Here is a 27,431-nt window from a genome sequence, read left to right as displayed (position 1 = left end):
TCCATCAGATTTGACGTTAAAAAACTAACGGAGGGGCTGACGTGACTTTTCTTTTTTATTTTTCTTTTATTTCCTCGGATGCCACGTCATTAAATAAAAACTAAAGTTTCATCGGGTTCATCATAATCATCCATCATGATCACCCATCACGTTCATATTGATCATCCATCGGGTTCATCATAACCATCTTAATCAAAATCTCACTTTGATTGATTAATCTAAGCTAAAATGAATTGTTAAGTAATTGTTAATTATTATTATGAATACTCTTAATCATATGGATAATCATAATAAGGAGAAGAGATTGAAAAGTGAACCAAAGAAGGTGTAGAGCAATCCCACCCTTCTCGATAACTTTAAGCATGAACTTGATGATGATTAAACTCTTTGATTTGGACCCTTGAGAGTTATGACAAACTTCAAATCATGATGAACCCGATGGATGATCAAGATGAACTTGATGGGTGATCATAATTATCAGGGTTAAATATGTTGATGGTCCCTCAACTATAGTGAAAAATTGGTTTTCGTCCCTCAAGTAAATTTTCGTTGATTTTTCTCCTTTAACTTAGAAAATCGGTTGGTTTCCATCCCTTTACCGATTATAGTGGTTATTTGGCATGCCAGCTTGCACGTAAGTGATGACATGTCGATTTTTTTTTTCCACATATATAATTAATTATTAATTTAAAAAATCACAAATTTTAGAATTTTAATTTCATTAAAATTAAATTAATCTCATCTTCTGATTCATCTCCCAACCTTCTTCATTGTCTTCATCTTCTTCATGAATTAAAACCCAGAAATCAAAACCACAATCTTCATATAATAAACCCAATTTCTCTCTCAAACCCAAACACAACACCCAAAGAGAACAAATCTCCCCACTGCCACACTCGTATCTCATTTAGAGATTCTAAACAAAAGAACCATCCACAAATATAATAGCAGCTTCTTCCGTGTGAGAGTTGATGGGTTGAATCTGGCCAGTTTCATCTGGTCAGATCTGTGATGGATTACATCTGATCAGATCTTTATACCAGATATGGGTTGGTTCTTTGTTCTCTCCCTTCTCCGAATCTGAGTTTAGTGGATTGCATGGTGGGTTCCCCCCTTCCTCTCTGATTCAACCTTTCCCCTCCCCCCCTCATCCATTTCTTTCTCTCACTAGGTTTATGGATTTTGATTATAGCTGGGGGTTGGGGTTGCAGTGGTAGGGGATTTCTTCAGAAATCGGGTCGGTGATGTAAGGCTTTCGCTACTGGTGTGGGGTTGGATGTGTTGTTGGTTGGTATCGGAGGGGGGGGGGGGCAATTTTTTTCGGTGCTGGTGTGTTGTTGTTGCACTTCTATACCAGCACAATGTTCGTTCCTTTCTGGTATTGGATGGTTTGCTGTGTTATATTTTGCTGTTAGGTGTGTCAATCTTATGATGGGTGGAAGGGTTGTGCAGGGCAGTGTTTGATAATCCTTCTTTTGTTCATTTGTTGTCTTGCATTTTGTTAAAAACAACCTGATGTCGAAGCAGATGTCGTGACATCTGATTCTGTGAAGCCAAGACATCCATCCACTGGCTGGGGTGCAAAGTGGGTCCCTTTGTTATCTGTTTAAAGATTTGTTTTACTGTTACTTGAGGTTCAAGTAACTGATTGAAGGGAGTTGTTTGCGGGTTGTTTATTGTTGGGATGAATCTATGATTGAGGATTTGTTTCTATCTTTTGCTTGGTTGTTACGCAAATCATATCTTGGAAGATTGCGTTTGAGTTTGTGTGGATCAATCATGTTCTTCAGCCCAACTAACCCTAGTGCCGCCTCTGCTGAAGTATAAAAAGAACAAAGACCTAAAACGTGAAGACACGGGAGGTAAGATTGAAGATCAAGTGTTTTAGGTTTGTGAGTTGTGCTTTGTTCTTGTTAATTGTGAACTAGTCTTGCTCTCTGATTCTATAAGGCAAGACTGTGTTCTGTGTTGAGTTTGGTTGTTCAAACACTCTTGTTATTTGTTGTTACCAATCACTGTGGCAGTGATTGAGAGAAAGTGAGAGAGGCTCTCATACTTAGGTTGAGATACTAAGTAGAAATACACTGGGTAGATTAGGAAAAGAACTATGAACTTGTTGTGTTCATGAGTGTTTGTATTTCCTGAATCTTGAGATAGTGGATTTCCTTTCTTTGGGCAAAGCCCTCCAGACGTAGGTGAAAGTCTTTTTCACTGAACTGGGTTACCAATTCTTGTGTCTTGTTTCTTTATGTTTGCGTTTATTCTGCTGTTAAGTAACCTGTTGTTCTAATCGATTGTCCCGACATCGCATAGGACATTTGTCCTAAGGAAACTAGAATTTCACCTTCGTTTGGCTAGGTGTTGGCAAGTGGGGTTTTGATTTGCATCTGTCATGTGCATCTGGTTTGTGTATTTGGTTTCTATGTGTTGGATGGGGTTTTGCATATGTATTGGCGTTTGTTTGTTAAGCTCACTTGGGAGAGTAGTCCCAATCTTGATTATCTTCTTTTGTAAAAAAAAAATATGGGTTTTTTGAAGAAAAGGAAGATGAAGGGATGAAAAATAAGAAAATTTGGGTTTTTGATGAAGAAGAGAAGATGAAGATGAAAAGTTGAAAAATAAAAATAATTTAATAATGGGTGATCAATATGATCATAATGGATGATTATTATAAACCCGATGGATAATCAAAATGAACATGATAAGTGATCATGATTATCAAGATGGATTATTAGGATCATAACGATGGATGATCGTGAAGGATGGTCAATATGATCCTGATGGATGATTTTGATGAACCCGATGGATGATCAAGATGAACATGATGGGTGATCATGATTATCATGATGGATGATTAGGATCATAATGATGGATGATCGTGATGGGTGGTCAATATGATCTTGATGGATGATTATGATGAACCTGATGGATGATCAAGATGAACATGATGGATGATCATGATTATCATGATGGATGATTAGGATCATGATGATGGATGATCATGATGGGTGGTCAATATGATCGTAATGGATGTTTCAACAAATAAGTAATCATAGAAACAAATCTTCAATCAAAGATTGTTTCAACAAATAACAGTCCGCAAATAAATCCCTTCTGGTAAAGTTACTTGAACCGCAAGTAACTACAAATCAAATCTTCATAAGATCTTCAAGGGCCCACAATCACGCTCCAAGAAAAGGACTGATGTCCTAGCTTCACAAAGTCAGATGCCAGAGCATCTGCTTCGACATCAAGTTGTTTTTGACAAAATGCAAGACAACCAAAGGAACAACAGACTTCTTCACTCTCTAGAGTTCAATTCCTTTACTTTCTCACCCGACTTCACTCTCTAGGGTTAAACTCCTTTGCTCTATAGAGTTCAAATCTTCTTCTCACCCAACAGTGATGTTGAATTCACTTCACTCTCTAGGGTTAGATTTCTTCGCTCTCCAGGGCTTAATTCCTTTACTCTCTCACCTGACTTCACTATCTAGGGTTAAACTCCATCACTCTCTAGGGTTCAAGTCCTCTGCTCACCCAGTAGTGATGTTGACTTCACTTCACTCTCTACCGTTCAACTTCTTCACTCTCTAGGATTCAATTCCTTTACTCTCTCACCTAACTTCACTCTCTAAGGTCAAACTCCTTTGCTCTCTAGGGTTCAAATCCTCTGCTCACCCAATAGTGATGTTGACTTCACTTCACTCTCTAGGATTAGACTTCTTCACTCTCTCACCTGACTTCACTCTTTATAAAAAATAATTTTATGATTGTTATATTTTTATTTAGAAAACCAATATTGTTTTTAACTGTATAAATTTACTAAATTCTTTTTTTTTTGGTACAAAAATTATCTCTTCTTTTATTTGCCTTCATTTTGTACGAAATTTGTATAATTGATTTATTAATTTCCAAATTATTCTACTTTACATGTGGGGATTGAATTATTTTCAAATAAAACTATGGTACTCCCACTTTTTTCGACAATAATTTTCTATATTTTATATTATCATTTTTCAATTAAATCATCTCTCACCAACAATGATATATACACACCTCATTTTTTAAACACTTCATTTCTACCTATTTTTGTTTCTATCTCTCTTCCCCAGATCTTCAAAAGAAAACTAGACGGCACCGTGGTGGAGAGAAGAGCCTTGTTGCGACGTATCCGTTCAGATCTGAGTGAGGAGATATCTGATCCATGTTAACTTTTTCTTCTAGAACGAAATTTTGCAACCCCTCTGTACACAACTTGTTTGTGTTTGTGAGTTGCTTCAACGAGTCTTAAAATTAAATGGAAATATGTTGATTTTTGTTTCTCTTGTTTTAAATTTGGAACCAAATTGCATTGTTTTTTAACAACAATGACAAATGTGTAGACTGTGGAACAATGTTTTCCATTGAAATTTTGGAGAATAACCAGAGAACAGAGATAGTGGTTGCTGGTGCAGCCATAGAATTGCAGGTGGAAAAAGATTCTCGTGAAGGTGAAAGAAAAGGATATTGTTGTAAATACAACTTTAGCAGTATTTGAATCTACACCGTTCATTTTTTTTATTAATTTATCTAATGGTATTAATTTATCTAATAAAAAATAAAGATGGTTAAACACCCAAATGATGTAGACTTTAGAGAAAGATTTCAATTTTCATTTGCGGGATTGGAATTTCTCCCTCCACTAATTATTACAATTCCCGCTATGTTCCATTTACATTTTTTAAGTATATCAAGTATCTAAGTATCCCATCTAACCCTGAGGCTTTGTTTGGATTGAGAGAAGGGGGTGGAGTGGAGCGGAACGGATGAGAGGGGATGAAAGGTCCACTGTTTGGGTTGTTAAAAATATGATGGAATCCAATGGAAACCAATGGAATGTGTTCCATCATGTTCCATTACTTTCCTCCATTTTTGTTCCCCCTCAATTTGGGAGGAATGGGATGGAGCAAAAATATTGACATCTAACAAAATTATAAAAATACAAATATGCCCCTTCTTAACTACCCCTTACCCAGTTTCTTTCACGTTAATCTAGAACCTGATGCTTCTTTTCGTTGCAGTTTTCGCTTGCCGGGTCTTGGTTTTTTATAATGAATCTTTATCTATCAAGAGTTGCAGAGTAGAAACCAATAGCATATCCAAGAAACCATCTCAATGATAAATTGATAATTGATAAAGCAATAATAAATACATAGCAACAAAACTATTAATTACTTTTTCTTCTTTGACTCGTTGTTTAAAAGTTAAAACAGTTTTGGAGAACCAAGGGGTTATTTTTACAGAAGTGGTTAGATCTTATATGGAATTGGCCAGTTAGTATGTATTGTTGGCTTCTAGCGGTTGCAGAAATTATGTTGTCTTATAGTAAGGATAATATTGGAATAAAATTTGTATAACTCATTTCGTTCAATCCATTATCCAAACAATAGAGTGGTAAATGTGTTCCATTCCATCATAAATCCCACTCCGTTCCGTTTCATTATATTCCATTCCGTTCCGCTCCATTATGTTCCACTAATCCAAACATACCCTGAGTTTCCACCTCTCTAACACAAAAACAGAATATCACCACCATCACCATACCTTTCTCTTCTTCTCATGGCCAGCCGCCACAACCGTTCCTCTTACTTCCTCTGTCGCAAGTCACCACCACCACTGTTCTTGTTCCTGGCCTTCCTTTCTCGAACAACCACCATGGGCATCCCTGAGCACGCGAGGAGCCACAACCGTGGGTCCTTTCCTTCTTTCCCGACGCAGCACCACCGTCGCCTCTTCTCCTCTGTCTCCGGCGAGTGAAACCATGACTGAACAGAGGAAACAAAACCCTAAACTAATTTGACGATCGGCCGCCGTCACTCCGGCGAGCTTCGTTCTGAAAATCAAGGGCAGTTCCGCAAAGCTTTCGACCTCCTCTTCCCGAATCCCAAGTCAAATCATTGCTAAGAGGTGATTCTCCTTGTCAATTTTGAATTCCCCTTTCAAAACCCTAATTTTTCCTCTTGTGTTCCTCCAAATTCCATACTCTGAGTTCTGTGCTTGTAATGTCCAGCTGTGATGGCCACCAGAGGAAGAGGAAGCTACGGCCAGAGAAGAAAGAGGAGTTCAACTCAGCTCCACAGCCTTGAGAATTAAGGTAGAGGGAGGAAGACTTGAAAACTTTATGCTTAGAAATTATGTGGCTAGATTGTACTGAGATCAAATTGCAATAATAGATACCCACTGTTTCTGTTTTCTGTTGTACAAACATTGAGGGCACCATGTTGGCCTGTTCTGATTTTAGAAAAATGTCACTAAGATGTGATAAGCTTTTATTTTAATTTTGAATTCATACAATGTTTTCATAGTGATACTAATATTTCTTCCATCAAAAAATTCATTTATTAACATCTTTTTCCATAAAACTTAGACTACACGAACTCAACCTATTTCTACGCCAGTACCCCTACGTTAATTCCTTCCAATTTAAACAGTAGTCGCTTTATTTTCTCTATTTGGTTAAATCCTTTAAGATTGATATGTTAGTTTGGGCTGGGGTAATATTCAGATTTTGCTCCATGTACGCTAAGATTTGATGTCGTTAATTAGGACTTGGGTATTCAATGTAAACATGCCTTAATGTTATTGACCTCTACTATGTATGATGGTTTTTAGTATGCCTTAATGTTACATGTTTTCATCCTTCATAAATGTTTAGTAAGAAAGCAGTCAATCTCTTGCTATATTCCCCTTTTCTCTGTTTTCTCATAAAGCCATTGATGATTGGAAAAAGGGAAGAAATGAACTTGACCACCATCCATCAACAGATGAAGTGGATTAGTCATGCTCCATGGACTAACCTCTTATGTTTGTCTGCAATTGGATTCCACTTTCGAGCTGAAATTTTGTCTTTTCCCTCACCACCGTTGCTTACAGTGGCTGGTTTCTCATCTTTTGTGAGCTGTGAAGTGCCAATTTAGTTGCAAAAGGCTCTTTAAATTTCTTCTTTGGTTTTGGTTTTGAATGCTTTCTGATCACTCTTGTTGGTTGTAGTTACTAATCACTGTTTCTTTCATGATTCATTGAATTTGATGTTGATTTGCTGCCCTATGTACAGGTTTGGGTTGGAACTTGCGGTTCCATCTCCTCTATAAGCCTCGACATCTCAGGATAGAGGGAGCAATCTGCTTTGTGTTTCCCTTCTGTGGATGTGAAGCTGCTTGAATCAAGAGGTATATCCCTATCTGTCTAAGTTTGAATGGATCATGATTCCATTTCATTTTTATTTTGGGATTTCATTTGTTTTTAATGCATAATAATTTCTGTGATTCTTTCTCTTATAGGTTCCACTGTTGTTTAGATAATTTAATTTTTTTATCATGCTTTACAGCTGTGGAGCAATAGAAATTAGTAGTAGGTTTTGAGAATACAGTCTTGACGAACTTGATGCACTTTTGGACAAGCAAGTTCAAGAGAACTTTAAGTTAATTCATGTCCTGTTTTCTTTTAGTGCTTGCTATTACATATGATGCTCATATTTGATTCTTGGTCAAAGGATTGTGAATGCTTTAAAACAAGCTTGACTTTGTTCACCACTAAATGGATAAAATGCATTTTTCTATGAATATATCTTAGTCCTTGAGGAGATCTTCAAATGCAGATACAAATGCTAACTGAGTGTTTTTAATAGTTCAAGTCTCTTGGACAGCAATTGATAAATTTTGATTCTCTATTTTGGTTATGATTTAATCAATTCATTTGGATTATGCTTACGTAGTGTTTATTTCAATTTGCTTTCATCTCTTAATGTTATTGACCTCTACAATGTATGATGGTATTTAGTATGCCTTAATGTTACATGTTTTCATCCTTCATAAATGTTTAGTAAGAAAGCAGCCCAATCTCTTGCTATATTTTCCCTCTTCTGGGGATTAACGTTATGGAAGAAAAAAATTCATGTTTCTCACAATGCAATATGTATCTGGGGAAACTAATTAAAAGACCGACAATTAATTGCTTTGTATAACATCAGGAAGAAAAAAGATAACAGGACATTGTTGTGTTGAGCAAAACCACAAGTCCCAAACTGACAGTTATTTGTGTTCTTTGAATTTTCTAGATGTAAGCTTTTGTATTTTATGTGGAATATCAAATATCAGATGCTCTTGGAGTTTAATAAAGACTAAATCTACAAGAAGATATTTTAAATACATATTGTAATTCAGGTTCCCTCTGATACGATTGTCCTGCACGATGGTGGAACAAAAGGTTCGACAATCGGTTAACAGTAAAACAGAACTTAACAACAAAACAATCACACACAGAAGTTTGTTAACCCAGTTCAGTGAAAAACTTTCACCTACGTCTGGAGGGTTTGCACCCAAAGAAAGGAAATCCACTATCTCAAGATTCAGGAATTACAGACACTCATGAACAACTCAGTTCATAGTTCACTTCCTAATCTACCCAGTGTATTTCTACTTAGAATCTCAACCTAAGTATGAGAGCCCCTCTCACTTTCTCTCAATCACTGCCACAGTGATTGGTGAACACAATGAACAAGTAGAGTTTGAACGCAATCAAACACACAGAATCTCTTTGCTTTATAGGATCAGTGAGCAAAGACAGATTCACAACTAGCAAAGGACAAAACACAAACACAAATCCTAAAACACTCGATCTCTCTCTATCAGCTTCGACAGTCTTCACGTTTTAGGTCTTCATACTTTTATAGACTTCAGCAGCGGTAGCATGGGCTTTAGGGTTGGCACGGGCTGAAGAAACAGATTGCAGTAACAACAATTCAAAACGCAATCTTGATAGATTCGGTTTCTTATTGCACAAGTAAAGATAGAAACCAATCTTTTAACAAAGATTGTTTCAACAAATAACAACCCAACAAATAAACCCTTATGGAATAGATACTTGCTCCTCAAGTAACTCAAAAACATATCTTCAGTAAATCTTCAGAGGGCCCACAACAGAAACACAAGCTGAGGACTGATGCCCTAGCTTCACGAGGTCAGATGCCACGGCATCTGCTTCAACAATCGGTTGTTTTGACATAATGCATGGCAACATGTACCAACAATCTCCCCCTTTGTCAAATTTTGTCTAAAAACAACTCACACTCAGAGAGGATAAAAACTAGAGAAACAATTCTCCCCCTTAGTCAAATCTCCCCCTCAACTGATGCAACTCCACAACCAACTATCATACTTCAGAAGGCATAGTTGGAACAAAACACTTAGCAGCACAAACACACAACCAACAGTACAATCAGGCTTAGCACATGATGACACCAAAATGGATTAGCTTGAACATCATCGTATCAGAAACACTACCATCAGAAGCTGGCAGCACATGATCAGAAGTACTACTATCAGAAGCTAACATATCAGAAGTAACGTTTAAGAAGTAACGTTTCAGAAGTAACGTTTCAGAAGTAACGTTTCAGAAATACTGCCATCAGAACATGCCTCTTGAAACAAACATAGCCATTGTCTTGAACTTGTCTTCAACGCTAACATTCTCAGAACACACATAGCAGAAGCAACTTCACAGTAGAAACATAGGTCTTCACAAACTTCTGATCATAGATCTTCAAACATCTGAAAACACAAACTTCTGGAGACTACTCCCCCTTTTTATCACAAATTTGCAAAGGGTGCACGAATACATCAAAAACAAAAACAAACTAGTCTTCAGAACTAGAATCCTCTCCTGATCCTTCTGCACTTTCCTCTGCACTCTCTTCAGATCCTTCCTCCTCTTCATTACTCACATTCGGAGCAGCTGTACCAGCAACACTTTGCTCACCATCTTGACGTTCTTCTTCTTGTAGCTTGAGTAGCAACGCATCAACTTTGAGCTTCCTGGCAGTGCTCACCCTGATTGTCTCCTGCAAAGCCTTGGAGACTTCCAGTAATTCAGCAATTATGGCCTTAGTGCCAGACTCAGTCACAGGAGGAGCAGATGTTCTGCTGGTTGGTAAGGCAATGTCTAGAACATGTGGCTCCATAAACAAACGTTGATCCAAAGTGATTGGAACTCCACGAGACATAGCCACATCATCTGCCCTGAGAATCTGAGGATGTTGCTTTAGAATTATCTCAGTAAGAAGTGAAGGAAATGAAACAGGCAGCTTCACAGCACAAGTATCAGCATGCTTCAATGTCTGCTCAAACACAAAAGTTCCAAAATCAAAAGCAATAGACTTGCCAATCCTATAGATCAACTTGGCAAGCGTTGCAGAAACACCAGAGGTATGCTGAGTAGGAACCCAATTCACAGCACCAATCCTGTTAAAGATAGCATACTTCACACTCAGATTTCCAGTAGACAACAACTTCTTGTTGGACCACTTCTTCACATAACCTGCAGTAAGCTCCTTGGCAACATCATCCATGGACACTTCTTCATCAACAAATTCAATAACACTTCTTCCAAGTGCTTGATTGACCACAGCAGGTGAGAACATCACACATTTAGCCCGCACATAGGCTCCTGAATTCTGCACTATCAGGAAGTCCCACATCAACAGAGAGATTCACCAAGAACTCTCTCACAAGTTTCTCATAGCACCTACCAACATTCTGAATAGTCTTCATCAGACCTGCTTTCTCAATAAGTGCAATAATATCTCTGCATTCAAGAACATCAGAGCCAACTTCCCTTTCCTTGGCAATTCTCCTCTTGCAGACAAACTTCCACTTCTGAACATTCTCTTCTGAGTGGAAAGACACTCTATCAATAGGAACAACAGGAACATTCTGAGGAATATGCTTACCAGAAAACTTCTTTTTTTCAGAAGATCGAATGTCCTGGACACCGACTTCAACATCTGACTCAGAGTCTTCAACTTCTACTGAAATCTTCCTCTTCTTCTTCTCAGTGGGAGTCTTGTCTTCCTTTTGCTTTCCCTTACTCTTCACACTGGCTTGTCGGGACTTGTAGGTTATAGGTGAAGACTTGGATTTCTTTGATGGAGTAGGAGTGACTTCAGGAGAAGAAACCCTTCTTTTCTTCTTCATCCTCGCAGCAACACTATCAGCAAAAGTCTCAGTCAGAGGAACATCATCAGAAGCATCATCAGAGATGTCCTGAACAGAGGCTGGAGCCTGGATTGGCTCTTCAGAATTGATACCCTCAGAGTTACCATTTTTTGGATCAGCATCCTTTGAAGAGGATGAAACAGAGATATCAGGCTGGGTAGCATCACCTGAAGCTTCATGAAAAGTGGAATCCTTTCCAGGTTTTTCTTGAGCAGAACTTCCCACAGACCCAAATGTCTCAACATCAGGTACAACATCAGGAGGTGATTTCACAGGAGAATCTTCATCATTGATTTCCTCTTCGTCAGGAACATCCTCAAGAATAGGAACATTTGGGGTTTTGCTGTTCTTGACCTGTGATTTGTAGACCTTACACGTTGGGTTTCTTGATCTCATCTTCTTGGGAGCTTTCTTGGACACAGAAGATGGTTGAGAAGAATCACTCTTCAAACCCATACACTTGACTCCTTTAGCAGTTCTTTCAATCTTGGCCTTGACAGATTCCTTCTTTCCTGAACTTTGAGACATGATGAATCGAGAGCAATTACAAACAGAGTACAGAACAACGAAATAGATTTGCAAATGAGAGATGATAAGTCTTGAAGAAGATAGATGCACAAGCGGTTGAGAGAACACAATTTGCCCGTTGGAGGTAGTTATAGGATAAGTGAACCATGAAGTAACTTTCTCTCTGCTGATGTCACAACGGCAGTTAATGATGACCAAGAATAAACTAGCCGTTAACGCACTGGGGCATGCTAATTGCTATGCATCAGAAAGACAAACCCCTAGACTTCCTCTTAATTTTTCAAAAGTGATTGCATCAAGGGGTTTTGTGAAAATATCAGCCAATTGCTTTTCAGTTGTAACATGATCCAAATTAACAATTTTATCCTCCACCAAGTCTCTAATAAAATGATGTCTAATGTCAATATGCTTGGTCCTGCTATGCTGTATGAGATTCTTAGAAATATTAATTGCACTGAGATTGTCGCAGTACAATGTCATGACATCCTGTTCAACATCATATTCCTTTAGCATTTGCTTCATCCACATGAGTTGTGTACAACTACTTCCTGCTGCAATATATTCTGCTTCAGCTGTAGACAATGAGACACAATTCTGTTTCTTGCTAAACCATGAAATCAAATTATTCCCTAAGAAGAAACATCCACCAGAAGTGCTCTTTCGATCATCTGCACTACCTGCCCAATCTGCATCACAGAAACCAACTAACGAAGAATTTGTATCATGAGTATAGAGAATACCATAGTCACTCGTGCCATTGATGTACTTGATAATTCTCTTGACTTGTAGCAGATGACTAGCCTTAGGAGTTGCTTGATACCTTGCACATACACCAACTGCAAATGTGATATCTGGTCTGCTAGCAGTGAGATACAACAAGCTTCCAATCATGCTTCTATAGAGACTTTGATCAACATCTTCCCCCTGCTCATCCTTGGAAAGTTTGATGTGTGTAGCAGCAGGAGTTCTCTTGTGACCAGCCTTTTCAAGGCCAAACTTCTTGACTAATCCTTTAGCATACTTGCTCTGTGATATGAACATAGAATCCTCCATTTGTTTGACTTGTAGTCCTAGAAAATAATTCAATTCGCCAACTAGGCTCATCTCAAATTCAGATTTCATTTGTCGGACGAAATGCTCCACCATTGAGTTCGACATGCCTCCAAAGACAATGTCATCCACATAAATCTGTGCTATCATGAGCTTACCTTTGTCATTCTTCACAAACAAAGTTTTATCAATTCCACCCTTACTGTAGCCATTGCTTACAAGGAATTCAGTTAACCTTTTATACCAAGCCCTAGGTGCTTGCTTCAAACCATACAAGACCTTCCTCAACTTGTACACATGATCTGGATGATGTGGATCTGTAAATCCTTTAGGTTGTTCAACATAAACTTCTTCATTCAAATAGCCATTCAGAAAAGCACTCTTCACATCCATCTGATAAAATCTGAACTTCAAGAGACAAGCAACATCTAACAAGAGTCTTATAGATTCCAGTCTAGCTACTGGAGCAAAGGTCTCATCAAAATCAACTCCTTCTATCTGAGTATATCCTTAAGCAACAAGCCTTGCTTTATTCCTTGTGATTGTTCCAGTTTCATCTGATTTGTTCTTGAAGATCCACTTAGTGCCAATGATGTTTACTTCTTCAGGTCTAGGCACTAACTCCCACACTTCATTTCTCCTGAACTGCTCTAGCTCTTCTTGCATAGCATTTATCCAGTATTCATCAGTGAGAGCTTCATTGACATTCTTGGGTTCTATCTTAGAGATGAAACAACTGTGAGCAATTATACTTCTGGATCTGGTAGTCACCCCTTCTTGAAGATTACCAATAATGTTTTCTTGAGGATGATCCTTCTGAACCCTGATTGATGGAGCTTTGTTTGATATGATATCTTTGTCTTCCTTTTCATCAGCACTTGCTTCTGACTCATTGTCGAGGGCGGTTGCTGGAGCATCGGCTGGAACATCAGCACCATCATCATCGGCTGGAACATCAGCACCATCATCATCTTCAGTTCCACAGAACTCCAAGAATTTTGAATTCTCAAACTCCCTTCCATGATCACTTCTGATTCTTACAATCACACAGTCCTTCTCATTATGAAGTCTCAAACATAGATTCTTGAATATTTCAAAAGTCTCTGATTTTTCTCTAATAAATTCAACCCATGTATACCTTGAAAAATCATCTACACAGACAAACACATACCTTTTTCCTCCCAAGCTTTCAACCTGCATGGGACCCATGAGATCCATGTGAAGCAATTCCAGAACCTTAACAACAAAACAATCACACACAGAAGTTGTTAACCCAGTTCAGTGAAAAACTTTCACCTACGTCTGGAGGGTTTGCACCCAAAGAAAGGAAATCTACTATCTCAAGATTCAGGAATTACAGACACTCATGAACAACTCAGTTCATAGTTCACTTCCTAATCTACCCAGTGTATTTCTACGTAGAATCTCAACCTAAGTATGAGAGCCCCTCTCACTTTCTCTCAATCACTGCCACAGTGATTGGTGAACACAATGAACAAGTAGAGTTTGAACGCAATCAAACACACAGAATCTCTCTTTGCTTTATAGGATCAGTGAGCAAAGACAGATTCACAACTAACAAAGGACAAAGCACAAACACAAATCCTAAAACACTCGATCTCTCTCTATCAGCTTCGACAGTCTTCACGTTTTAGGTCTTCATTCTTTTATAGACTTCAGCAGCGGTAGCATGGGCTTTAGGGTTGGCACGGACTGAAGAGACAGATTGCAGTAACAACAATTCAAAACGCAATCTTGATAGATTCGGTTTCTTATTGCACAAGTAAAGATAGAAACCAATCTTTTAACAAAGATTGTTTCAACAAATAACAACCCAACAAATAAACCCTTCTGAAATAGATACTTGCTCCTCAAGTAACTCAAAAACATATCTTCAGTAAATCTTCAGAGGGCCCACAACAGAAACACAAGCTGAGGACTGATGCCCTAGCTTCACGAGGTCAGATGCCACGGCATCTGCTTCGACAATCGGTTGTTTTGACAAAATGCATGGCAACGTACCAACACATATTAAATTGCTAGGGAAGGAATTTGCTAGGGACTATTTCGTCGCTGAATTATTTTAATTTTTTTATATACATATTAAATTGTGTTTCATTAAAAAAATTAGATTTCCACACCATTATTATTTATAATTTCAGAATTCATTAAATTTTGAAATAAAAATTGAAGTTTTCATTCGCTGGCTAGGAATTTTCTCCCTCCTCTGATTATTTCAATTCCCGCTATGTTCCATTTACATTTTTTAAGCATATCATATAAAGTATCTGAGTATCCCATCTAACCCTGAGTTTCCACCGCTCTAACAAATCCCTAACTATGTCTGTAGCACCTGAACTCATTTCTCCTCCTATTGTTCCCTTGACCCCTTTCGAAACTTACAACGCCGGATATACACATACTAGGGACATAGATCCAAGGCGGTGGAGGTCCTTGCTGCTCCAGTTTACCATTCCAGTTCGCACCCCCAAAAAATCGAACCGCCAGATCTCGGTGGCCGCCTTCTATGTTGCTGGAATCTTGCAAGGCGTTCTTCAGGAAACCCTTCAAGGTTTGATCTCTTTTCTTATTTTTTTTTATCTCTCCTGGTCTGTAGTACTTTAGGCTCTCTCTCTCTCTCTCTCTCTCTCTCCCTCCCTCCCTCCCTCCCTCTCTCTCTCTCTCTCTATTTTCCTATTCCCTGTATTCTTATTAACTTATTCTCCATTTTGATTGTGTTTTTTTTTGTTGCTTTGTAGGTCCAAGGTGTAGACGACTATTACAAAAGCATGTACTAGCTTAGCATAAAGTTGGTTCCTAGTTAATTGGTGTGTATGACTTCATTTTTAGTGTGGTTGTGAAATCATTGATTCACAAGCTATAAGTACCTCATATGATTTTTTTTTCTCAATTAGTTTCTATTTGCAACATAATTTTGCTGATATTATGCTCATTTAGATAGTCTTTGGTTGGAGGGGGGGTGTTAAACTTTCAATTTTTGGGAGGGGAGTAGAGGGGGATGGAGGTATTTTTTAAACTTGTATGGTTCAGACGTTGGAAATGAAATAACTGTCTGAGGAAATATTTGCAAGTTGTGTTACAGAAAACCCACTTGAGCCATGTTATATTTCTTTCGTTACTAGCTCTCTTCATATTCTTTTACTGTTATGATCATTTTCACTTGCATGGTTTTTGTTTTAACTCCTTTTGTACAGAGAAAGTTGAATCAATAGTCAACAATAGATGAAGTAGAACAGGTGGCATATGTTCCACCTGTGGCTGATGGGGTGGATAAAGTTGGTGAATAATTAAGCAGGAGTTTGAAACCAAAAGTAATAAAATTATCTCTATATGTTAATTTTTTCACTTTAAAGTTTGTGTCTCTTGGTCCCCCAAAATCCAGTTTATAGTTCATATTTGGCAGGAACTTTATATCAGTAGATTTCAATATATTGGTAATTTAGTCCGAGTTCAATAGTGTTTCAGTTATATTGCTTTTTGAGATTTGTTAGGCATAAGATCCTAATGCATTTATCAATAATGAAACCTCAATTTGTTTCTTATCTTGATGTGTACAAATTTTTTGATATGTCTAAATGTTATTTCATTTGAGGGATGTTGTCGAAAGAAACTTATGTATCAAAAGCAATGAAGTTTGCAGAGATGCAAGATTCGGGTGTATGATATTGACCTCTACTATGTATGATGATATTTAGCATGCCGGTACATGTTTTCATCCTTCATAAATGTTTGGCAAGAAAGCTGTCAATCTCTTGCTATATTTTCCATCTTCTGAGGATTAACATAATGGAAGGAAAAAATTCATGTTTCCCATAATGCAATATTTATCTGGATAAACTAATCAAAGACGGACAATAATTGCTTTGTAAAACATCAGGAAGAAAAAAGAGAACATGACATTGTTTAATTGATTCTTAAAGTTAGTAAGTAATTCTTAGAGTAAATAAAGTGACTATTAAAGTTAGTAAGTAATTCTTAGAGTAAATAAAGTGATTCTTAAAGTTAGTAAGTAATTCTTAGAGTAAATAAAGTGATTGTTAAAGTGAGTAAAGTGATTCTTAAAGTTAGTAAAACACTTTTCAATATTACTTAGTGAATCTGTTCCGTGTTAGAACATAGAGAGGGAAGGTAGTACTCAAAGTATGAGGAAGACGATGAGAATGCTTAGAGAGAGAAACTCTAACCGCTTAGAGAGAGAAAGTATAACTGAATTTCAATGCTATTATTATTCAAATGAGTTAAGAGTCCTTTACAATTAGTATTTCCCCCCTATTTATAGAAGTGGAGTTGGGCTTTGGCGCCTTTATCCTGCATAAATGAGCCAGTTGGACCTCGGGAAGGGTGGCCAAATGTCATGGCGCGTTCCCTACCTAAGGTCAGGTTCCCTGGGCGAGGGACTCTGGGGTCTCGCCCAGTCCACAAGACACCGAGCTCGAAGCATGAGAGTTAAGTGTATCTTTAAGTTAGAAATAAGGTGAAATCCCTAAGAATACTGACTAAGACCTAAAAAACCTTAAAAATCTAGAAGTGAAAAACAATGGCCAACATGGCCTGATAAATAAAGCCTTTGCAATCAACACTTTGGATCTGCAGCCGTGCCCTCCTCTTCCTGGCGATCCAAGTCCACAAGCAGGCTTGTGGCGACGGCTTTTAGTCTGCCCGCTTCTGCATAGGCACGCACGTGCCTCAAAGTGACACCGGGGTCAGTGAATCCACAAAATCTCAATCACTATCTTTGACATGTCCTTTCCAGCCATGTCACAACTTTGACAATTTGAATTTCAACCAATCGGCAGCAACCGTTGCGGCTTTTATTTAATGCGACACCCCCGTTTCCCCAAAATCTGTGCCACGTCCCCTGAGGTAATCATTCCACCTTTGCCATGATGAGGCACGATTTCCCAACCGTTTCTTATCCTAACCTTTAAATTCAACATCTTTCTCTCACTTGCTACTTTTGAAACCCTCCACAGCCTTGCAAAGTTAACCAAGCTATTACTTCAGCATCTTCTCCTCTTCCGTCTCAATTCCTTTATGCAAAAAGATGACTCCTCAACGCCGCACCAAAAGATCCTCACGACTCCAAAGCCCCGCTCAAACATCCCGCGCCCCGGCCACTTCTCCTCCTGCTGGGGGGCATCCCCTTCATGAAAATGAAACTAATGCCTTCTGGCACAAAATTCTTTCTACCCTCCCTTCGTCCGCTACCAGAGAACCCGTTCTGAAAGCCATCTGCCAACCCTCCGAGTTGTCCACCGACAAATCCGTCGCCGAGCTGGCCCGCCGAGTCGGAGGGTTATGCCATGAAAAATCTCTCGAAGATGTCCTTATCACCAGCCGGGGCTTGAGCAGCTGTCGCCCCTGGAAGTGCCGCACACTCGAGCAAGGCGCGGAAGAGCCCCACTTCTTCTACATTTATGAATACTTCTTTCTTGACCTGGGGATCAAACTACCCTTCTCCCCCTTTCTTTGCCAGGTTTTGAGAGAAATCAACGTAGCCCCAAGTCATTTGAACGCCTGGGCCTTCGCCCGATGCTACGAGATCCTGTGTGATGCCATCAACCTTGAAGCCAAAACCTCCCATTTCTTTTACTTCTATGGTGTGGAGCCAAGATCCTTGAAGTAACGCCCCGATTTCTCGAGTGTCACACAGTAACCAATTAATCCAATTTTCGCAAAGAATTTTCGTCATTCAATTAATTAATCTTCAATTAGTGACAAAAGTTCAATTTAACAAAATTCTTGAAACTTAACCATTTCGAACTTGCGGAAATAATCATCAACGTAAACCTCAAGCTTTATTAATCATTGAAAAGAGTATGAAATAAATATCCGAAAGAAAACTTTAAAGTAAATTACATCAAGTTAAAATATCCCAACTAAAATAAAGTAATGGTTCAATGCTTCCAAAACTCGGTACTCTCAACCCAAAAGGAAAAATGGATGTCTCTCAACCCCACCATATCCTTGGCCTCTTCCTCTTTATCTCTTTCCTCTTCATCAGAAGTGTAATCGTCATCCGGTAGTGGCTCGTCACGTAGTATCATCTCCCAAGAATGGGTCGTCGCCGTTATCTTCACGACCATCTACCCCCCCCCCACAAATAACAAATAAACAAGTAGTGAAAGGGTCAGGTCCAACAGAAATGATAACAACAGATCGACAGTACACAATATAAGTACGTTATATGTCTTTTATGGGAATAAAGTCAGTTAGTCAGTTACTAACGAAATCTCACATCACACAACCCACCAAACCTTCCTTGGCCAATCACATACATCCGCAGATGTACAAATCACGTGAAGCTGCAATACTTCACAAAATCTCATGGTGACCGCAGTCAACCAAATCACGTGGAGCCGCAAAGATCCACAAATGTCTCACGGTGACCGCAGTCAACCAAAATACGTGGAGCCGTAATGATCCACAAAATTCTCCCTCGCGTGCAAGCCCATCGTTCTCATGGACCATAGTCTACACCGACCTATGTTCCATTAATTAAGTTCACTTGCAAGCGAGTTACATCACAACAAGTCTCATTTACTTGGTTTTCTTGGCTCTAATGTCAAACCTAGAGTCTTATTTTTATCTTTATACAACCACATTCATCGCATAAATATAAAAATAAAGCGATCACAGACACATCGGGAATTACAGCTAGATGAGCGACCCATTTTACAGAATAATCCAGCCAGTAACAAAATACATCAATATCATACAAGTAAATTAGATATTCCAAAATTTAGAAAAACATCCAACGCAAAAACCAGTAGATTCAGGTTTTCTGAAAACAAGTGTCATATTCATTTTCTAAAAAAAAACAGCAGGAACAGCGATCACTAAAAACGATCTCCCGAACTCAAATCTAAATCGAATATGACATACTATACATGCCTGGAAAGCTATTTCGAAAATCTACCACTTTCTAGGTTAACACTTTTTCTTTTGAAACCCAGAACTTGGTGATATTAGGCTCTGATGCTCGCTGTCCGGTACAGGGAAAACAGCAGGTGTACGAGTCACTAAAACCGATCTCCAGACCTCATTACTAAACCAAATATTTTGTTCTTTATACGCCTAGAAAGCTAATTCGAAGATCTATAACTTCCTAGTTTACCAAGTTTTCATCTGAAGACCAGAAATAGGTGATATAAGGCCATGAGGTACATTGTCCAGTACAGAAAACTGGAAGGGTCACTTCTGCCCTAAATTAAAATTTTGAAGATGCAAGTGCAAAGTTTCAAAGCCATTTTCCAGCAACAAAACGTCATATATTCATGTGGAATCACCCTAAGAAAAGATTTCAGAACCTAACACATCTCAATCATCACGTTGGACAAATAAATTTCATGCCAAACTTAGCAAGTATTGCATGGGATCTTCACAAAGCATCAAGGTCTAAGGCAAGAATAGCAAATAGTGAAACAATAACACATGGTATCTCATGGCAAAATCCAGCAAGCATCATGATCATAAAAGTCCAGCAAGCTATCCCATAACCAAACCCTCATGCAAAACCCTCCAACAACAAAACTTTTCACAACAAATCATGGCAACAATTCCCTAACAACCTACCCAATCCTAGGACCAGCCCTTACCTTGATTCTTGATCTGAAAAGAGAAGAGAATGAAGTTTGGAAGAACAATCTCTTGCTGTCCAAGTCCCCTTCACCTTCCTTCTCCCTCGCGATTTCTCTCTCCCTCTCGTAAAGCTCTCTCTCGCACGCGCGACGACGTCTCGGCGGTGGTGGCGGCTTGAACGGCGGGCTCCCCCCTTGCTCTCTCGAGTTCTCTCTCTGGTTTTTCACGTGAAGAGATGGGGTGCAACTTCTGTTTTCTGATTTGTGAAGAAAATAGGATTTTCCCCCCTTGACTAAAACCCCATGCAATCCAACTTGTGGGCTAGGGTTTTGCTTTTCCCTTTTTAAGCCCAAATCACATAAACCCTTTGACCCACTAATTAAAACCCTAATCAGGTCTGAATATAATTAAAACCCAACTCTTTTTAATTAAAAACCCAACCAAATTCGGAATTAAAATAAAAACACATCAATTAATTCGCTGGCACTTTACAGGCAGAACCTTGCTCGGTAAAATTCGAATATCTCTAGCTACAGAGGTCGGAATGACCTGATTCCACTTCGAGAATTTACTACACTTAAAGGGATACAACCCTCATGAAGGAAATTTTCCCAAATGAGATCGTTAAGACCCTCTAAAAGTTCACACAAGTTGACAGTTGTAATCTGTCAATTTCTCAAACTTGGACAAAACCCTCATTTTATTCAATTTTTCACTTGCACAATACAACATGAGTTCAGGGCCTTACAATACCACCCCCCTTAAAACAGTTTCGCCCTCGAAACTTAAGGGTTTACAAACAAATCGGGATGTGACTCCCGCATTTTATCCTCTAATTCCCAAGTCACATCGCCCGTAGCTTGATTCCAAACGACCTTTACCAAGGACACCTCCTTGTTTCTCAAGCGCTTCGTGCTCCTGTCGACGATCTTGATGGGTGGCATCACCATCGTCAGATGATCCTTTAGCTGAATGTCATCAGGTTCAAGAACATGAGAATCATCAGCCATGTACTTCCGCAACTGCGAAACATGAAGTACATCATGGATATTGGATAGGAAAGGCGGCAACGCAATCCTATATGCCACTGGCCCAACTCGTTCCGTTATTTGGTACGGTCCAATGAATTTTGGAGTAAGCTTCTTAGACTTGATCGCCCTTCCGACACCTGTCATCGGGGTAACCCGTAAGAAGACATGATCTCCAGCTCTTTCCTTCGATTGTCAGCGTAACTCTTCTGACGACTCAGCGAGATCCTCATCTTTTCTTGGATTCGCCTCTTCTGTAGTTTGCTGAACCAATTCGGGTCCAACGATCAGATTCTCACCATCTTGATGCCAACACAAAGGCGTACGACACCTCCGACCATACAAAGCTTCATAAGGTGCCATCCCGATGCTCGCATGAAAACTGTTGTTGTAGGTGAACTCAATCAGCGCAGCAACTCATCCCAGCTTCCTCTATGATCCAGCACACAAGCTCTAGGCAAATCCTCCAAGGATTGAATAGTCCTTTCGGTTTGCCCATCCGTCTGTGGATGATAAGCGGAACTCAAACTCAACTTGGTTCCCATAGCTTGCTGCAAAGCTCCCCAGAAACGCGATGTAAATCTCGGATCTCTGTCCGACACAATGCTAGACGGTACACCATGCAGACGAACAATCTCAGCGATGTAAATTTCTGCTAGTCCCTCCACCTTGTAGTTCAGATTGATCGGCACGAAATGAGCAGTCTTCGTCAATCGATCCACACTACCCATATTGCATCAAATCTCCTTCGCGTTAGTGGTAAAGCCGTCACGAAATCCATCGAGACGCTGTCCCACTTCCACTGCGGAACATCCAACGACTGTAATTTCCCTGCTAGCTTCTGATGTTCCACCTTCGCCTTTTGACATGTCAGGCATGTCAACACATATTCAGCCACTTGTTTCTTCATCCCAGGCCACTAGAAATGAAGTTTCAAGTCCTGATACATCTTGTTCATTCCCAGATGAATACTCAACCTGCTTTTGTGACCTTCATCCAAGATCAACCTCCTCATAGTGGCGTCATTGGGTACACAAACTCGTCCCTTACAGCGCAAAAGACCATCATCTCTGATAGCGAATTCCGGTGCCTTTCCTTGAGCAACAAGTTTGCGCCACTCAATCAATCCTTCATCAGTCTCCTGCTTTGACTTATCTCATCCAAAAGTCCACTCGACACCGTCACCATTCCGAATCTCAACTCCCCTGGGGCGAGCTTGACATCCAAGCTCAGATCTCGGAATGCCTCCAGCAGTTCTAACTCCTTGACCATCAACGAGGATACATGTATAGCCTTTCGACTAAGAGCGTCAGCTACAACATTAGTTTTCCCGGATGATACTGTAGAGCAAACTCATAGTCCTGTAAGAATTCCATCCACCTTCGCTGCCTCGTGTTCAGATCCTTCTGATCAAACAAGTACTTCAGACTCTTGTGATAACTGTAGATCGTGAACATACTGCCATACAGGTAATGCCTCCAAATCTTGAGAGCATATACTATAGCAGCCAACTCCAAATCATGCGTAGGATAGTTCTTCTCATGAATCTTCACATTTCGCAAAGCATAAGCGATCACTTTCTTCTCTTGCATCATTACACAGCCCAACCCATTATGTGAAGCAGCACAGTAAACATCGTATGGTTCACCCTCCTTAGGTAAGGCTAGTATTGGTGCGGTAGTCAGTCGCTTCTTCATCTCTTGAAAACTCTCTTCAGACTTCTCTGTCCATGCAAATGGTTGATTCTTCTTGGTCAACTGAGTCAACGGCGAAGTCAACTTTGCATAATCCTTCACGAAGCGTCTGTAGTAGCCAGCAAGCCCAACAAAACTTCTGATGTCGCTCGCCGTCTTAGGTTGTTCCCAAGACATGATCGATTCAATCTTGCTAGGGTCAATAGCCACACCTTGACTCGATATGACGTGACCAAGGAATTTCACTTCTTCCATCCAGAATTCGCACTTCGAGCCATTAGCATATAGTTCCTTCTCCCGCAATACTCCCAGTACTTGACGTAAATGCTCTTCGTATTCCTCTTTACTCTTCGAGTAAATCAGAATATTGTCAATGAACACCACCACGAACTTGTCCAGAAATGGCCCGAACACACGGTTCATGTAGTCCATGAATACAGCGGGTGCATTGGTAACTCCGAATGGCATCACAAGGTACTCATAATGCCCATATCGAGTTATGAATGCGGTCTTCTGAATATCGGCCTCCTTAACTCGGATCTAGTGATATCCTGACTTCAGATATATCTTCGAGAAAACAACAACACCCCGAAGTTGATCCATCAAATCATCTATCTGAGGCATCGGATAACGATTCTTCACTGTCACCTTGTTGAGTTGTCGGTAGTCCACACATAGTCTGGACCTTCCATCCTTCTTCTTCACCAACAGCACTGGTGCACACAAATGCACACAATCGTACACCTTGGGGCGCAAAAATGTATTCCAAAGCTCACTCTTCCTTCGATTGACATTCCATCAAACGATCTCAGAGTTCAAACATCTTAATATAATCAAACACATAGTCTCAAGTATCACGGCAATGATACTAACTACAGACAATCTCACAGCCAAACAAACATCTTAGCAAACAAGTCTACCCAAGTCTCACCGCGAAGTTTTGAAAACACTTTTATCAAAAACAAAAACACAACGAGTTCAGAAACTCGTAAGCCCAAAACCCTTAGTGCTCTGGTTTCTCAACTGGAGCTCTGATACCACAATGTAACGCCCCGATTTCTCGAGTGTCACACAGTAACCAATTAATCCAATTTTCTCAAAGAATTTTCGTCGTTCAATTAATTAATCTTCAATTAGTGACAAAAGTTCAATTTAACAAAATTCTTGAAACTTAACCATTTCGAACTTGCGGAAATAATCATCAACGTAAACCTCAAGCTTTATTAATCATTGAAAAGAGTATGAAATAAATATTCGAAAGAAAACTTCAAAGTAAATTACATCAAGTTAAAATATCCCAACTAAAATAAAGTAATGGTTCAATGCTTCCAAAACTCGGTACTCTCAACCCAAAAGGAAAAATGGATGTCTCTCAACCCCACCATATCCTTGGCCTCTTCCTCTTTATCTCTTTCCTCTTCATCAAAAGTGTAATCGTCATCCGGTAGTGGCTCGTCACGTAGTATCATCTCCCAAGAATGGGTCGTCGCCGTTATCTTCACGACCATCTACCCCCCCCCACAAATAACAAATAAACAAGTAGTGAAAGGGTCAGGTCCAACAGAAATGATAACAACAGATCGACAGTACACAATATAAGTACGTTATATGTCTTTTATGGGAATAAAGTCAGTTAGTCAGTTACTAACGAAATCTCACATCACACAACCCACCAAACCTTCCTTGGCCAATCACATACATCCGCAGATGTACAAATCACGTGAAGCTGCAATACTTCACAAAATCTCATGGTGACCGCAGTCAACCAAATCACGTGGAGCCGCAATGATCCACAAATGTCTCACGGTGACCGCAGTCAACCAAAATACGTGGAGCCGCAATGATCCACAAAATTCTCCCTCGCGTGCAAGCCCGTCGTTCTCATGGACCATAGTCTACACCGACCTATGTTCCATTAATTAAGTTCACTTGCAAGCGAGTTACATCACAACAAGTTTCATTTACTTGGTTTTCTTGGCTCTAATGTCAAACCTAGAGTCTTATTTTTATCTTTATACAACCACATTCATCGCATAAATATAAAAATAAAGCGATCACAGACACATCGGGAATTACAGCTAGATGAGCGACCCTTTTTACAGAATAATCCAGCCAGTAACAAAATACATCAATAACATACAAGTAAATTAGATATTCCAAAATTCAGAAAAACATCCAACGCAAAAACCAGTAGATTCAAGTTTTCTGAAAACAAGTGTAATAATCATTTTCTAAAAAAAACAGCAGGAACAACGATCACTAAAAACTATCTCCCAAACTCAATTCTCAACCTAATATGACATACTATACTTTCCTGGAAAGCTATTTCAAAAATCTACCACTTTCTAGTTTAACACTTTTTCTTTTGAAACCCAGAACTTGGTGATTTTAGGCTCTGATGCTCGCTGTCCGGTACAGGGAAAACAGCAGGTGTATCAGTCACTAAAACCGATCTCCATACCTCATTACTAAACCAAATATTTTGTTCTTTATACGCCTAGAAAGATAATTCGAAGATCTATAACTTCCTAGTTTACCAAGTTTTCATCTGAAGACCAGAAATAGGTGATATCGGGCCATGAGGTCCGCTGTCCAGTACAGAAAACTGGAAGGGTCACTTCTGCCCTAAATTAAAATTTTGAAGATGCAAGTGCAAAGTTTCAAAGCCATTTTCCAGCAACAAAACGTCATATATTCATGTGGAATCACCCTAAGAAAAGATTTCAGGACCTAACACATCTCAATCATCACGTTGGACCAAACTTAGCAAGTATTGCACGGGATCTTCACAAAGCATCAAGGTCTAAGGCAAGAATAGCAAATAGTGAAACAATAACACATGGTATCTCATGGAAAAATCCAGCAAGCATCATGGTCATAAAAGTCCAGCAAGCTATCCCATAACCAAACCCTCATGCAAAACCCTCCAACAATAAAACTTTTCACAACAAATCATGGCAACAATTCCCTAACAACCTACCCAATCCTAGGACCAGCCCTTACCTTGATTCTTGATCTGAAAAGAGAAGAGAATGAAGTTTGGAAGAACAATCTCTTGCTGTCCAAGTCCCCTTCACCTTCCTTCTCCCTCGCGATTTCTCTCTCCCTCTCGCAAAGCTCTCTCTCTCGCACGCGACGGCGTCTCGGCGGTGGTGGCGGCTTGAACGGCGGCCTTCCCCCTTGCTCTCTCGAGTTCTCTCTCTGTTCTCTCTCTGGTTTTTCACGTGAAGAGATGGGGTACAACTTCTGTTTTCTGATTTGTGAAGAAAATAGGGTTTTCCCCCCTTGACTAAAACCCCATGCAATCCAACTTGTGGGCTAGGGTTTTGCTTTTCCCTTTTTAAGCCCAAATCACATAAACCTTTGACCCACTAATTAAAACCCTAATCAGGTCTGAATATAATTAAAACCCAACTCTTTTTAATTAAAAACCCAACCAAATTCGGAATTAAAATAAAAACACATCAATTAATTCGCTGGCACTTTACAGGCAGAACCTTGCTCGGTAAAATTTGAATATCACTAGCTACAGAGGTCGGGATGACCTGATTCCACTTCGAGAATTTTCTACACTTAAAGGGCTACAACCCTCATGAAGTAAATTTTCCCAAATGAGATCGTTAAGACCTTCTAAAAATTCACACAAGTTGACAGATGTAATTTGTCAATTTCTCAAACTTGGACAAAACCCTCATTTTATTCAATTTTTCACTTGCACAATACAACATGAGTTCAGGGCCTTACAATACCACCCCCCTTAAAACAGTTTCGCCCTCGAAACTTAAGGGTTTACAAACAAATCGGGATGTGACTCCCGCATTTTATCCTCTAATTCCCAAGTCGCGTCGCCCGTAGCTTGATTCCACACGACCTTTACCAAGGACTCCTCCTTGTTTCTCAAGCGCTTCGTGCTCCTGTCAGCGATCTTGATGGGTGACATCACCATCGTCAGATCATCCTTTAGCTGAATGTCATCAGGTTCAAGAACATGAGAATCATCAGCCATGTACTTCCGCAACTGCGACACATTAAGTACATCATGGATATTGGATAGGAAAGGCGGCAACGCAATCCTATATGCCACTGGCCCAACTCGTTCCGTTATTTGGTACGGTCCAAAGAATTTTGGAGTAAGCTTCTTAGACTTGATCGCCCTTCCGACACCTGTCATTGGGGTAACCCGTAAGAAGACATGATCTCCAGCTTGAAATTCCAGCTCTTTCCTTCGATTGTCAGCGTAACTCTTCTGACGACTCAGCGAGATCCTCATCTTTTCTTGGATTTGCCTCTTCTGTAGTTTGCTGAACCAATTCGGGTCCAACGATCAGATTCTCACCATCTTGATGCCAACACAAAGGCGTACGACACCTCCGACCATACAAAGCTTCATAAGGTGCCAACCCGATGCTCGCATGAAAACTGTTGTTGTAGGTGAACTCAATCAGCGGCAACAACTCATCCCAGCTTCCTCTATGATCCAGCACACAAGCTCTAGGCAA

The 27,431-nt window shown here is 39.7% G+C and overlaps 1 long non-coding RNA gene across 1 annotated transcript; it reads left to right on the top strand.

The window, feature by feature from the left end:
* Positions 1 to 5,497: 5,497 nt before the first annotated feature.
* Positions 5,498 to 16,045, top strand: LOC130741049 (uncharacterized). The gene is made up of 5 exons (XR_009020307.1): positions 5,498 to 5,946; positions 6,050 to 6,133; positions 7,094 to 7,208; positions 14,959 to 15,180; positions 15,368 to 16,045. It is a non-coding gene; the product is annotated as an uncharacterized LOC130741049 (long non-coding RNA).
* Positions 16,046 to 27,431: the final 11,386 nt, after the last annotated feature.

The sequence above is a fragment of the Lotus japonicus genome, chromosome 1 (genome assembly GCF_012489685.1).
Source record: "Lotus japonicus ecotype B-129 chromosome 1, LjGifu_v1.2".
NCBI lineage: Eukaryota > Viridiplantae > Streptophyta > Magnoliopsida > Fabales > Fabaceae > Lotus > Lotus japonicus.
This window is presented reverse-complemented; position numbering and strand designations above follow the sequence as displayed.